This window comes from Schistocerca cancellata, chromosome 3 (assembly GCF_023864275.1).
Source record: "Schistocerca cancellata isolate TAMUIC-IGC-003103 chromosome 3, iqSchCanc2.1, whole genome shotgun sequence".
NCBI classification, from domain to species: domain Eukaryota; kingdom Metazoa; phylum Arthropoda; class Insecta; order Orthoptera; family Acrididae; genus Schistocerca; species Schistocerca cancellata.
Window position 1 is genome coordinate 438,704,603 of NC_064628.1, and position 15,650 is coordinate 438,720,252.

Sequence of the window (15,650 nt, forward strand, 5' to 3'; positions counted from 1 at the left end):
AATCCAATATTGGTATAAAACAAAAATCCTTTATGATAACATTACGTTGCTGACAGTTACCATATTTCTTAAACTTTCTTGTGCGGTTGCTGCCTGTCACTCCATCGAGGGAGTTTATATGCGCAGCATTCCTGCAACGCACAAGTTCAAAGAGTCGTATTTTCTGAAGAGAAAATATTTGCTTCCGTGACAAATGCCCCACTTCAGGTGAGATATCGATAAACAGACAGTATATAGTATCGCAAATGCATGGGTTTTAGTTAAATCAAGCTTTACGTTATTGTCCTGCAGAACTCTCGTTGTATATTCTTCTTGCCTTTTTTATAGTTATGCATGTTTGATAGCGCATTTGTTAAATAAATAATTTCGTTGAATTTGAGGGCGGTTGTATTAAATTGATGACGGCTTTGATATTCCTAGGTATACCGGCCACGAGAAGAGCCATTCAGTCCGAAGTATTTCAAAGAAAGGGAGAGAAGTGGACGCTTTTACAAGACAAGAAACAACAAAACAGCATTAAGTGCAAGCGTGCAGTATTTCAATGCGACAACTACACTCCTGGAAATCACACACATCCATGCCCGAGGCAGGATTCGAACCTGCGACCGTAGCGGTCACACGGTTCCAGACTGAAGCGCCTGGAACCGCACAGCCACACTGGCCGGCACTCATTCTTGTCATCAATGGTGCTTGTATAGTTTTCATGTGTTTGAGAAGGGCATTTAATAGGACAGCCTGTTTCATTTGATAACGGGCGGGCTGCAGGTCTGGCCGTCTTGTGAGCATTGTCATATTGTTTGCTGTTTTGCATTACAGTACTTCAGATTTCTTTTGCAAAGATTAAACGCTTATTCAACTTAAGTTTTAAAATCAAAATAATTATGCAAATTTGTTTATTTTGTTAAAGAAAATTTTATGGTTGAATGCTTAGATTATCTGTAAAACACAGTTTATATATTGTTAAATAAACAGGTTGTGTGAAAAGAATGCTATATTGGTGGGCCCTCCCTTCCATATTTCCCTTAATTCCAGTAAGTACCGCGTATCAGTGCGTATACCGAATTGCAGAAACAATATGTGATTTGGAGGTATATGATTTGCGAAATATAGTATACAGAACTGCCTCTAGCTGCATCAGTACCCCTAACCCAGATGGATCGCGAGCCGAACCGACCTTAGACGACAGATACGACGCCATTCTACGCTGCTACATCTCTGTGTCAGAATTCATTAATCATAGTGATTGACGAGTGGCAAGATGAGTCTCTCGGCAATCAATGACTGAATGTTTCAAATGGGTGAGAAAATGGAAAGCGTTCTGACCAGAGCAGCAGTCGACCATCCTCTTCATCGAAGCAGGTCAGGACAGTAAGCATGACATGCCGTGTTGCATTATCTTGTTGAAAGATGTCATGGAGACTTCGAAGTGATGGAATGGCAAGCGACCTGAACACGTCACTAACGTAACGGCTGCTGCCAAATTGTCAACCATGAGAACCAGAGATGATTGTGCTGTGCATCCAGTAACAATCATAGCATCGGAACAAGTAGTATGATCCCCACAGCGGCCAAGCGAACTGTACGTCTGTCCTCTCAGGCGTTAGTCGCATGGGGCCGTTGAGATTCTGCATTTTGTTGAGTATGGTCCTCATGAACCCATTTGTAGATTTCAGTTCTTGTTACATGAGGAATAAGACAAACTTCTCACAAACAGCCAACATTCACATGCGGTTACTGAAGGAGAACCCACTGCTTAATCTTTCCTGTAAGAATTATTTGCATATCCAAGCAAGTAGGGCTCTTCATGACAGTCATGTTTTTTGGATGCTGCCATCACATTTTGCAATTTTAATGGCCAGCAATGAATAAGCATATCTACACTCCTGGAAATTGAAATAAGAACACCGTGAATTCATTGTCCCAGGAAGGGGAAACTTTATTGACACATTCCTGGGGTCAGATACATCACATGATCACACTGACAGAACCACAGGCACATAGACACAGGCAACAGAGCATGCACAATGTCGGCACTAGTACAGTGTATATCCACCTTTCGCAGCAATGCAGGCTGCTATTCTCCCATGGAGACGATCGTAGAGATGCTGGATGGAGTCCTGTGGAACGGCTTGCCATGCCATTTCCACCTGGCGCCTCAGTTGGACCAGCGTTCGTGCTGGACGTGCAGACCGCGTGAGACGACGCTTCATCCAGTCCCAAACATGCTCAATGGGGGACAGATCCGGAGATCTTGCTGGCCAGGGTAGTTGACTTACACCTTCTAGAGCACGTTGGGTGGCACGGGATACATGCGGACGTGCATTGTCCTGTTGGAACAGCAAGTTCCCTTGCCGGTCTAGGAATGGTAGAACGATGGGTTCGATGACGGTTTGGATGTACCGTGCACTATTCAGTGTCCCCTTGACGATCACCAGTGGTGTACGGCCAGTGTAGGAGATCGCTCCCCACACCATGATGCCGGGTGTTGGCCCTGTGTGCCTCGGTCGTATGCAGTCCTGATTGTGGCGCTCACCTGCACGGCGCCAAACACGCATACGACCATCATTGGCACCAAGGCAGAAGCGACTCTCATCGCTGAACACGACACGTCTCCATTCGTCCCTCCATTCACGCCTGTCGCGACACCACTGGAGGCGGGCTGCACGATGTTGGGGCGTGAGCGGAAGACGGCCTAACGGTGTGCGGGACCGTAGCCCAGCTTCATGGAGACGGTTGCGAATGGTCCTCGCCGATACCCCAGGAGCAACAGTGTCCCTAATTTGCTGGGAAGTGGCGGTGCGGTCCCCAACGGCACTGCGTAGGATCCTACGCTCTTGGCGTGCATCCGTGCGTCGCTGCGGTCCGGTCCCAGGTCGACGGGCACGCGCACCTTCCGCCGACCACTGGCGACAACATCGATGTACTGTGGAGACCTCACGCCCCACGTGTTGAGCAATTCGGCGGTACGTCCACCCGGCCTCCCGCATGCCCACTATACGCCCTCGCTCAAAGTCCGTCAACTGCACATACGGTTCACGTCCACGCTGTCGCGGCATGCTACCAGTGTTAAAGACTGCGATGGAGCTCCGTATGCCACGGCAAACTGGCTGACACTGACGGCGGCGGTGCACAAATGCTGCGCAGCTAGCGCCATTCGACGGCCAACACCGCGGTTCCTGGTGTGTCCGCTGTGCCGTGCGTGTGATCATTGCTTGTACAGCCCTCTCGCAGTGTCCGGAGCAAGTATGGTGGGTCTGACACACCGGTGTCAATGTGTTCTTTTTTCCATTTCCAGGAGTGTATAATTCAACTACATTTTCTGAAACACTTCAATAGTGATGATAAAATATATACTTCAAGGATTCTGAAGCCATTTTCTGCTCGAGCAGTTGCCACAGGAGTAATTTCGCGATCTTTGCGTCGAAATATTATGACACATGTCTTAGCAGCCACTGCGGTCTCACTCTCTCCCAACAAGCAGATCTGATATAACCTAGCAAGATACCTACTGCGTCACTTTCAGTTGGAGTATGTTCTTCATAACGCCGTTCATGGAATTCGAAGTCAGATGGAGTGTCTGCATTTCAGCCGAACACTACACCGCTTTCACTCGTTATATAATTTTTTTTTCATGCAAATGGTGTGACATTACCCGACTACATTTTACAATTTCATAAGTGTAATGGACGTGATTGCTTAAATGGCGTAGTAATAATGGCGGCTAGTTTTTATTTTACAGGTAGTAGGTTTGAATATTGTCACTCCCATGGAAATTGATTCGCTCTAACAGCCATTATTTTAGGACGACAGCAAGAGTTATTAAGTAATCATAATTTTAAAATATTCGTAAGTTCATAACTGAGTGTGAAGTGGACTAAAACGCTCGACCTCACTCACGCCGCGAGTCGTGCGCCACTCTTTCTCTTTATGTATTGTGATTTCTGCCTTGCATTAAAAAGAAAGTCATATTTCCCTGTGATCTCGTATGTACTGGCGTCCTCCCTGCATGTAAATAAAGAGAACATAAATGAATGTGATGCTTTTTCTCGGCATAAGGATATTAAATACTTTCTCTTTCATGTCTTCATCGGCAACCATGCACCATCTACTAGAAAACAGTTTCACATTTGTGTCAGTCTTTTTGATAAATTGTCGTAACAGAATTCTAAAGCTAGTTTTTTGTATAATCTGCTCCTCTTTAAAGAAAGAAAAGACAAACGAATTTACCTCTTCTTCGAAGGAAAGCGAAAAGTTCATTTATCACAAACAAAATTTTCTCACTAACAGCACAATACTTCAGTAAACCCCGACCAGGTCCCCCGCCCCCCCCCCCCCCTAGATGCCGTCATATGTTTTTCCAGCCTGCACGTTGGCCCCAGCCTCCTCCCCCCTCCCCACCCTCCCCTCAACCTATCCTGTTGGAGGTAATTTCAAATTTTGGCGGGAATTTCAATTTTTGGCGGGTATTTAGAATTTTAATAAGAATTTCTTTGTCCCACGGCTGTCCTGACATCCTACCCAACCCCTGACTCACGAATTGACAGGAAATTAAAAATGGCAGTACCCTTTCTGGGACTCGAACCCTGGTTCTGCTGGATGGAGAGCCCAAGTGCACCTACCAATAAATGGAAACTGTCCAGGTACAAGAGAGAAAGGTTACATTAGTGTACTTTATTTATTTTGGTCAGGAAAATGAAGTAGAGATAGATTCTAACTATGTAATTAATCATCGAGATTGGGCCTAATTACACAACTATATGTGTAGCGCTACACAAGGACGACCTAAACTCGCAACTGACGATACCATACAACTGGTGTTACCCTGCTGGGAAAAAATTTCGCAATATCACTCCAAATTAGTTGCAGACACACTCAAATTCTACCGTTCACCTACAAGCTGGCGAGAAAAAGCCAGGGGTGTAAGGTACCATTTTTATTCTTTTTGGCTGGTCAAGTGACAAGATGCTGGGGTTGGAACGAGACGAGTTTTAAAAGTGTATTACCTGCAAGCATACAGTGTCTATCATTGTTTGACACCAGAGTTCGCTACAGTCGCCTGCTCATAAACAACGGTGCAGCCCAGCTAACCAAAGCCAATAAACCCTACGACAACTGATGGAAAAATGCATCACAGTTCTAATTGCACTTCATAATTGTCGTGAAAAAGCCAGTACTCATAATGAATGGGTTATAATACTACACATGTACTGGGGAAAAACGCCATACTATAAAGACTGCAGAGGGGCAGTAGTTGAATGTGCGTTCTCATCGACAGGCGCTAACAAACTGACGAAAATCAATGCCCTCTTGCCTCCCCTCATGCCTCCCCACCCCCTCTCTCTCTCTATTCATCTATTCACGGGGAGGACACAGGCTTTTCCAAACGGCCAAGCTGCTCCAACGTGTTATACGTGGTCGATAACCGCCTTGAGGTGACGCTCCTTCTCCAAGACAAAAGCGTGTATAGTCAACTATAGAATAGGAGATAAAAGGATGGCCGCCCCAAGTGCAACTTCCTTGTCTAAAATTTAGCGACACAGCCCCCACACTCCACGGCTGTGTTTGGTGACCACCCGCAGTTGACACCCCCTCACTCCCAGCAGCCCGCCATTCTGCGATGGAGACCATTTGTATTTATCGTCAATGCAACCCTTTCTTGCAATCTGTTAAACATATTTCTCGGAAAGGCTGGACCCTCTGGAACAAGAACGAAATTTTGCAAGTTTTTTTCGCAGTTTTGGGTATTTCGTCGTATTTATCTCAATTTTACATATTTCCCATCAATCTGTCATAAGTGTACCAGGTTTTCGTCGATTTTTATGGATTTTATGTCTTTTTTCATGTTTTTCAATATTTTACCGTAGTTGTATGGTCAGATTGCAGGCATGTCCATGCGTTGTTTGACTTTATACGAGGATATTTGCCTGTCCTATATACATGCCTTCTAAAAGACTCTCAGAATTTCCGTCTCCCTGATGGTCTACATGGAAGTGTAGAAAGGTCATAAAAAATATAGTAACACTGCCCAGATACCTTGATGAGTCTCATCGAGTGGTGCAGATTGAAACTCGTAGTCTGGAAACAAATCAGTGCACCGCTACGACACATCAGAGAGCTTGTCTGCAGATTCAAGTAGCCACGCACTTGACGGAAACTGAGAGTCGGACACAGTGTTACACGTTTACAATATAGCGTGCAGGGATCTGCAACAGGGGGTTGTCATGTGTACAGAAGTGATTTTCGCTGCTGCTCTGATATTCTTTTTCGCCATAAGTATTTATTGTTATCGCTTACCAAATGACTTCACCACTTTTGTTTACATTACCCAACTCTGATAAGCCTCCACAACCAAGTCAGGACATCTGCAAACCAATAAACTCGACACCGTCCTTACTCTTGGGGATCCGTAATGCAGCATGTACATCTACATCATACTCCGCAAGCCAGCTAATGGTGTGTGGCAGAGGGCAATTTCCGCACATTGTCTGAATCCCTCCAACAATGCTCCACTCACGAATAGTACTCGTGAAGAATGATTGTCGGTAAGCTTCTGTACTGGCTCTAATTTCTCGAATTTTCTCCTCGTGGTCAACAGGCGAGATGTATTGGGGGAGAGGGGGGGGGGTATATAATACGATCTTGCTGTCCCGAAATTTCAATAGTAAATCTCTCCGTGATGCACAACGTCTCTCTTGTAACGTCTGTGAGTGGAGTTCGTGTAGTATCTCCGTAACGCTCTCTCGCCATCTAAACGATTCCATGACGAAACGCGCCTCTCTTCGTTGGATCTTCTCTATCTCCTCTATCAGTCAAACCTGATAGGGATCTCAAATAGATGAACAATACTGAAGAATCGGGTGAACAAACGCATTGTAAGCCACTTCTTTCACGAATGAGTTAGATATCCTTAAGATTCTTTCGATGAGTCTGGTATCTGCTTTTCCCACTATCTGCTCGATGTGGCCATTCCACTTAGGTCACTCTGGATAGTTACGCCTAGATATTTTACGGCAGACACTGTCTTCAGCTTTTTGTCATCAATAGTGTAGCCGTACAGTAGAGGATATCTTTTCCTATGTATGCGCAAAATATTACATTTATTGCGAAATCCATGTTGACTTTTATAGAGGAGATGTTCATTTTCCAAAAACGTCATAATTCTTGAGCATAAAACAAGTTCACCTCAACGATATAGGTCTATAATTATGTTGATCTGTCTTACGGCCTTTCTTAAAAACGGGAAACATCTGTGCTTTTTCCAGTCGTTAGGTACCTTTCGTTGCACAAGCGATCTAAGATAAAGTACTGCATAAACTTTACTGAATCTTCTAGGAATCTCATCTGGTCCTGACGCCTTTCCACTACTAAGTGATTGTAGGTGCTTTTCAATTTGGCGAACGGTTATCTCAACATATGCATTTCTACGTTCGTACTACGACTGCAAGGAGGGACAGTGTTACGATCTTCTGCGGTGAAGTAACTTCGGAAGACCGAAATCAGTATTTCGGCCTTCTCTCTGTTATCTTCCGATTCGGTGCCGGTGTGGTCGCTGAGAGAATGAATAGATCGTTTTGACCCACTTACTGATTTTACATACGACCAAAACCTCTTAGGGTTTGTACTCAGGTCGGTTGACAAAGTGTTTCCTTGAAAATCAATGAACGCTTCTCTCATTACTCTCCTTACGCTAGGCTTTTATTTCTCTTGAATCTGAGATGAAGTGTTCTTTGTTTACGTAGCGCTTTTCAAATAAATGTTCAAATGTGTGAGAAATCTTATGGGACTTAACTGGTAAGGTCATCAGTCCCTAAGCTTACACACTACTTAACCTGAATTATCCTAAGGACAAACACACACACACCCATGCCCGATGGAGGACTCGAACCCCCACCGCGACCAGCCGCACCGTCCATGACTGCAGCGCCTTAGACCGCTCAGCTGATCCGCGCGGCGTAGTGCTTTCCTAACACGGCTATTAAGCCATTGTGGATCTTTCCCATCGCTTTCAACCTTACTCGGAACATAGTTGTCTAGGGCATATTGAAGGATGCCGTTGAATTTTTTCCATTTGTTCTCCACATCTTCGTCTTCATCACTGAATATTTGATGCTGAGTGCTGAGATATTCTGAAATTTGTATCCTGTCACGTCTGGTGGTATAGTTCTGTTGGGGGGGGGGGGGGTGCACTTGGGCTTTCCATCCGGAAGGATCAAGGTTCGAATCTCTGAAAGGGTACCGCCACGTTTAATTTCCCGTCAATTCCTGGGTGGGGGGTTAGGGTTGATGTGGGGCGTCACCAAAGTTCTGGGACAAAGTAAATCCCAGCAAAATTCGAAATTCACGCCAGTAAGGTAGGTTGAGGTAGGGGGGAGGGGTGTGGTGGAGGGTGAGGACGGGTGGGAGGAGGCCAGGGCCCACGTGCAGGCTGAGAAAACGCAAGACGTTATCTGGGGGTGGGGGTGGACGTGGTCAGAGGTGAGGGTGGGCGTGGTCAGGGGCAGTAATTAATTGATAGTTTATTTAATTTGATATCAATTTGATATCAGAATTGCAACGGGAACACCATAACCCTACCACTTACGTGCTGTATGGGACTGAGGTGAGCACCTTTGGGAAAGGAGCACAACAACTCAACGTCCGCCTTCATGTGAAACCAGTGTTTTACACAGTTGGCTGTGTGGACAGGAGAACAGTCCTGGAAGGTTATTCTGCCTTGCAAACATCTCTGACGAACAGAAGGAAGCATTAGTTCTCCTATATTTCGCAGTAGTAATGACTGGAAAAACGGATGGTCCAGTTACCTCAGAATGCCGTAGCCATCTGCTGATATCCTTACTCAAACTGTCATAGCAGTTCGGCCACAACTTTGCCTCTGATGGACGTTTACTTTCGAATCTCGCTCAAGATGGTCAATTTATGTGGACTGCATTGTTCTGTGCAGTATAAAACACGGCCTCGACCGTAAATATAACTTGCTCTCAGCCCAAAATCGATTTCCTTTTGTGCGTCAGGGCGAAATTTATCTGGCAAAACTACGTTGTTCCTTCAGCATTTCCTTAACTTCTAATTTAGTCCATACCTTCCTTTCTCGTTTAGACGACGACGAATAGTCGATCTGCCCACACTTAGATGATGTTCGTAATTCCTGTATGAGTTCTAAAAGGGTCTTCAATGAAAATACTGTTGTCTCGATACTCCGTGGTAGTCCGTAGATGTCCAGGGCGACGACGACGGTTGAAGCGGCCTTCCTCCGCCATTCTCTTCGCCCAGGGATGTTTCGTAGATTTGCTGTATCAAAAGGCATGGGAAATGGCACTGATGCAATATCCATTTTCACAAGGCGCAAGGTTGCGACCTTCATCAAATTTCTTGATCTGTGACATTTCGCAGGTAAGAACCTACTGACAAGGCAGGAGGAAAAGACATGCAATACAAGATGGAAAGCACTTTATTCGCCTCAGAAATCAAATTCATTCTCTATAAAATTCTTTGAAAACAGATTAGCTGCTTGTGAGTATTATTTAGAGCATCGTGTAAATGTATTTGTCTTTAAACATCATACGTAGTAATAATAAAGGTACCGTTTACAGAGATTAAAGGTAAAATTTAGATTCACGTTGTGATGAAGGTCATTTTTTTCCGGCCGTCGTATGTTAGTGAACTGTGTTACCTTATGTGCTACACCACAGAAATCTGTACAGGGCTTTATACAATAGGTAGGGTACTGAAGTAGCTAAAGAGGTGTGATTGTACTATCTTTCTATCGGGTTCGAATCCTGTCGCTTCTATAGCTTCTAATTCGTGGGTAAACAAAGAACTGTTAGTTCAGGAGGACAACGTCATTTGTAACGTTCGAAGTACTCGTAGTATTGTAAACATGTGTGTATATCGCTTCCAATGTTCATTGGAGGAAGGCAAGGACATACTTCCCTGATTTCACCACTATAAATACACCTTAGTTTGAGGATGAATCAGCCTTCGAGCGTTAATCGTTCTATGTTTTTAGCAATACCGTACGCTTGGATGTTAAACTCTAGCACAACGTGTGATACCTCTTAGGCGAACTATAATGCAGTGCTATCAGACGAAAAGACAGACCTTGCACAGAATGTGCAGACTTCGTTTTTAAACCTTTTCCTACTTGGACAATAAGCTTCCCTTTATCGATAAAGTTGTGTACGTTACTTCTTAAGATGTTTTAAGATTAAATAATCCCTTCGGCTACGAAAAAGTTGAAAGAAATCTTCTTAGCAGCTCTTAGCCGCATTTTCCAGCATTTGACTGCTTAGAAGGGAAAAAGCTCATTGAACAGAAAACTACTCTCCTAGAAGGATAGGAGGAAGGAAATGAAACCGCTCATGTTGGGAGGTCATGTGACTTTTATTTCAGTGATTACAAAATGAAGTGAAATTAGAAATGAAGTTGACAGTACGAGCACACTTTTGGTGCCAGTATGAAGCTGCCATACCTTGGGCCTGGGATAATGCACAGCCAGTTTAAGTAAGAAATATTCAGAGCAGAGAGCCACTGAACTCTTAAATTCTGCAATTCGTATACATTGCTTGCAAGTGAAATTACTGTTGCAGTATACTTACAGAGCCCAATACGTCACCTGCGTGTTCTACGGTGAGAAAGAGAAGTGGTAAACAGTCTTCCTTACATCAGTTTACTGAAACTGGTGTTCTATAGAGTTAGAATTTCTGGTTATCAACCATGTGTAAGGCCTCTGGGTCGGATGTCAGTTTTCAACGTCGAAATATTTTTCTGCATTGTAAAGTGGATAAATAACTACTCGTTATGGTCCAGTTGGCGAAGAACGCCACTACTATTTGCTACGAACCAAATATTTATCTGTTTATGGGAAGTTGCTTCTAAAAATATCCAAGAAGCATTAAATGATTCCTTCAATCACGTGTGTAACAGCCGCAGAATCAAGAAGTTAATAGTGATAATAGCAGAAATAACTAAATTATTCGGTAACTTCGCACTCTACAATGGTATTTGTCGATCTAATAAATTACTTGAAATAGCGAAAAACTGAAAACGGCTTCGAATCGAAGATATGATTGCTGAAGGCGTTTCTAGATCTCGCTGACAGGAGACCAGCATAATTTCCGTGTCATGAGCCTGCTGATAATTAATCAGTCAACAGAGAGATGAATTTTTTCTAATTTGTTACCTAAGCGCGTCGTACGTTGCGACACAATCATGAATGTAGCAAATGTAGGTTTCAGTGGCCTGGCGCATTGACCCTAGTTTCTTATTTGAGAGGTAGGGGTTCGATTCTAACTTCCTACCTGTACCTTAAAAACAAGCGAGCAGATACCCTTCACCTCTAGTAATGCCAAGTGAAGAACGTCAGATTACACCGTAGTTCAGAATCCGCATTATAAACGTCATATCCCTTCGTTATGGACCATAGCAGAGAGGGAAGACACGTCAAACAGAAACTCTGTCGCCAATGAGCTACCTTACACCAGGATCTTTATTTCATTTAATGAGCCAATGGTCATTTAAGGTCACAGGACTCTCATTTTTTTGAACTTGAGACGTGTTATCTGACCCACACGGAACGATATAATTCTATCAGATCGTTGTTTTCCACAAAATTACAAATTCCTCTAAGTATCCAAGAAATGAAGATATTATGTAGATTCTAATCGTGCACCAGGAAAAAAATATTCATGGTTTAATTTCAAGCTCAAGTATATGCACACCGAACCAATACTGATAAATAATTTTCATTTTTAATATCTCTTCATGTGTTGTCAACAATTACGACACGAGCCGTTATTTCTAGTGAAATATGCACACATCGTACTACCGGTGAGCAAACAATTCGTGGAAACAAAACAACACGGTAGGCGCCGGGTTCGATTCGCAGTCAGACAAAAATGTTGCATCCTCATTTCAAATTCAGCTTGGTGTTGGTGAAAAATTTTATATCTAACATCTGATTTTACTTAATTAACTGTCTGATTACATGCTGTGTTCGAGACCCCGTCACAAAACTTTATATCATGGCACTTCGTTTTAAATACGAGTAAACTTTATTATTTGACATTATTGTTAACGTTTTTTCGTTATTGGTTAACTGGGAGATAAGGATCTTGGCAGGATTCCAAGCAGAGCACAAAAAATTACAAGTTCAGATTTGGTAACTAATACTGGCGGCGAAAACTTAGATATTTAATTACTTTTTACTCCTACAGAGAGTCTCGGCGAGCCACGAAAGCTTTGCTAAGTTAAAATGACTATAGGTGTTTGGTTTCAATCCAGATCCAGAACAAAAATGTTCACCATTTCGTTTAATGTTCAAATATGCCCACAAATAACTGTTGAATCATTAGTACAGAGAAATTACTGGTGGTACGATGTTAATTTTTATATTTCCATAGAGTGCTTGCCGATGTTGATACCGATGCTTTTACCTGGTCAATTCAAGATCCAGTTTATGACAAACCATTCATATCAGGAACGATGTTTCGAAGGTGTGGGAAAACTTTCTAAACAGAAAAAAATATTGCCAATTGTCACAGAAGTTCAGGAGTCCCGACATTGTCTCAAAATCTCTTGTTCACAAACATTTAATTTTGCCTAAAAACTGCTGGAATGATTTATCTAACGGAGATTGTTAACTCAGATTCTAATGAGTGTGGTAATAAATGTCACTTACTGTAGTAAAATTGACTTTACAAGCGTTAAGGACAGCCTCATCCCTAATTACGCGTGTCCTGATATTTCCAGTACCGTGGCGTAGACTGATTACCTAAAAAAACAATGTTCTGTAGCGATCTAACGACTGTACTGGGAAGAGGTTAGAGGACCTACAAGACAGCTACGTTATGTGGGCTGCTCGAAATCAGGTGAAATGCAGTTCAGGTCGTCAGAACACTTTTGGGTATGAGTGTATGTTGCGTATCTGAAATTCTATGCCTATTCAGTGGACGCAGTATGCAAATCAACTATGTTACTAGTGCTGAAATTATTAGGGCTGAAATTGCCTCAGTACAAAACTTAAGTTTACTCACTAGACAGGAACAGAAATTAGATACAAAAATTCTCCCGTTAAGAAGCACTTCATTGTGTCCCAGACTCCATAGAATCGTCACTCGAGTAAATGGAATAACCAGTTTGTCTAAGAGGAACGATTAACCGCTTGAGGCCGTTACAAAAACATTACCTCCCATTACATGATTTATGAATCGGCCAACAATCATCTGAAGCTCATAGTCCCTTCACAAAAATTTTTGGAATGATAAATTTCCTCTCCTTAACATATCTCTGCTTTTTTTCGGCTGCAGGCGTGCACCAGCAGTGCCAGTGAGGAGATTCCACAGAATTCAGCTCGCTAGCATTGTTTGTGACCCCGTGCATTCCTTCCCACTAAAAGGATGTCCTTTCATGTTATTCCGCCCTCGACGCTCTTTCTCTAGGTAAGTTATTCTGAAATTTTTTCGACTCATGAGAGAGCACCGTTTTTCCCATTCTATCCGCTCTACGAGGTATCTGCGGCCGCTAGGATCATAAACGAACGCTGCCACGCTCTGTTCTGTTTCAGGGCAATAAATATCAGGAGAGATCGTATGGAATACGAGAACACATAAGTCCTGTACAACACATCCCGCTTTTGGGACTGTGTATACAAGGAAGCAATTGAAATCCGGCTGCACGAGAACCTTATTAACAAGCCAGCCAAGCGTGGAATCCAGCAATAAAAGTTCTGCAGGCATGCGTACTGACGCCCATCAGTCATCTCGTCAGCGCAAGCTACCCTCACCACCGCGGCCTGCCGATCCCTCGGTCCACACGCGGAGTCAGTGGAGGGGGGAGGCGACAGGTATATATACCACACCACCCGCCGGCCTAGGACGTCAGTCAACAGGAGTAACCTGATGATGATGGCACATTACGCCGTCGAAAATTCGTTCAACAACGACCAGTCAACCCGGCTGCATGCCCGAGAGAACTTCAAGCACAACCGTTAATTTTCGGAGAAATCCATGAGGTATTTCCAGATCCAATAGGCTCCCACCAGTACACGAAACAATTGAGTAATAGTACAAAGCCGGCGAGCATTAGGGATTTCGTGCCTCCGAAGGATACTGAAAATTACATAGACTGATAAGGAATGACAATATTCTCCGCAGATTCGGCGAAGAAAGGAACATATGTAAAAGACTGACAAGAAGAAAGGACAGCACAATAAAGTAATTACTTTTACTGCAAGGAGCTGCAGAGGGAAATAAACTGTGAGGAAAGGCAGAGACTGAAATATACCCTAAAACCAATTGGGGACGTAGCGCACAAGTGATGTAGAAGAAGAATCTGGCACACGAGTGAAACTCGTGGTGGGTCTCAACAAACCATTCAGCACATTGATGATTTAAAAGAATAGGAAACTTCATAGATGATCGCTTATTCATCAGGCCGTTAAATGATATATTTTTGGACTGTTTGTGAATTCTGTACAGAGGAAACACAGAAATACTGATAAAGTACCTACTATATCTTCTGACTGGTTTACGCGGCCCGCCACGCATTCCCCTTCTGGTCTAACTTCTTCATCTCAGAATAGCACTTGAACCGTAGGTTCTCAATTGTTTATTGGGTTTACCCTTTGCAGCTCCTATTAGTACCACAGAGACACATGTACTATCGTTCTGTCCTTCCTTTGTCAGTGTTTCCCACATACTTCTTTCTTCACCAATTCTGCAGAGAACCTCCTCATTCTCTTATCAGTCCACCTAATTTTCAGCTTTCTCAGACTTTCTTCCCTCAGTTTAAGGCCTATATTTGATACCAGTAACTTCTCGCGCCCATGAATGCTCTCTTTGCCCGTCCGTAACGGGTGATTTTGATTCCAAGCTAGCACAATTCCCTAACTCCGTCTACTTCATGATCACCAATTGTAATGTAAAGTTTCTCGCTATTCTCATTTCTGCTACATTTTTTACCTTTGTCTCTATCCGATTTACTCTCAATTCATATTCTATATTTTCAACCTTTTGCGGCCCTGTAAGCAACTGTATAAATATTGATTTTAAATTAACAACAGCCTCAGTTGCAATGTTTACCTAGATTACAACTGAGGCTGTTGCTAATTTAAAATTCATATTCTATACCAATAAAACTCATCGTGGCATCCAGCAGACCCAGTAGTTTTGCTTCACATTTAGTGAATCTTATCACTGATATCCTTAGACACCGAATTTTAATCACGCTCTTGATCCCTTCTTTTATTTCCGTCATTGCTTCATCGATACATACGATGATAAGTTGGGGTGAAAGTCTCCAACCCCGTATTGCACCCTTTTTAAACCATGTATTTCGTTCTTGGTCGTCAAGTCTCATTGTCCCCTCTTGTACATATTGTACTCGCTTGTACTCTAGTGCTACATTGTGTCAAAACTTCAAAGCAGTCGGTGATGAACTTTCGGAGATTTAAAATTCTGAGCAAACGAACATTTACATTTTCATTTAAATGGATTTTAGCAGTGCTGGGATCGAACCTGAGACCCAGGCAGTTTTGATTAGTGGCAAAAGGTACTGCCCGTAGACCACGGGTATACGCTTGTTCAGCCGAAAATGGTCTTTTTGTTGTGGTATTAGTACTACAAGTCTCAACCTCGGTTACAAACGTAACGATC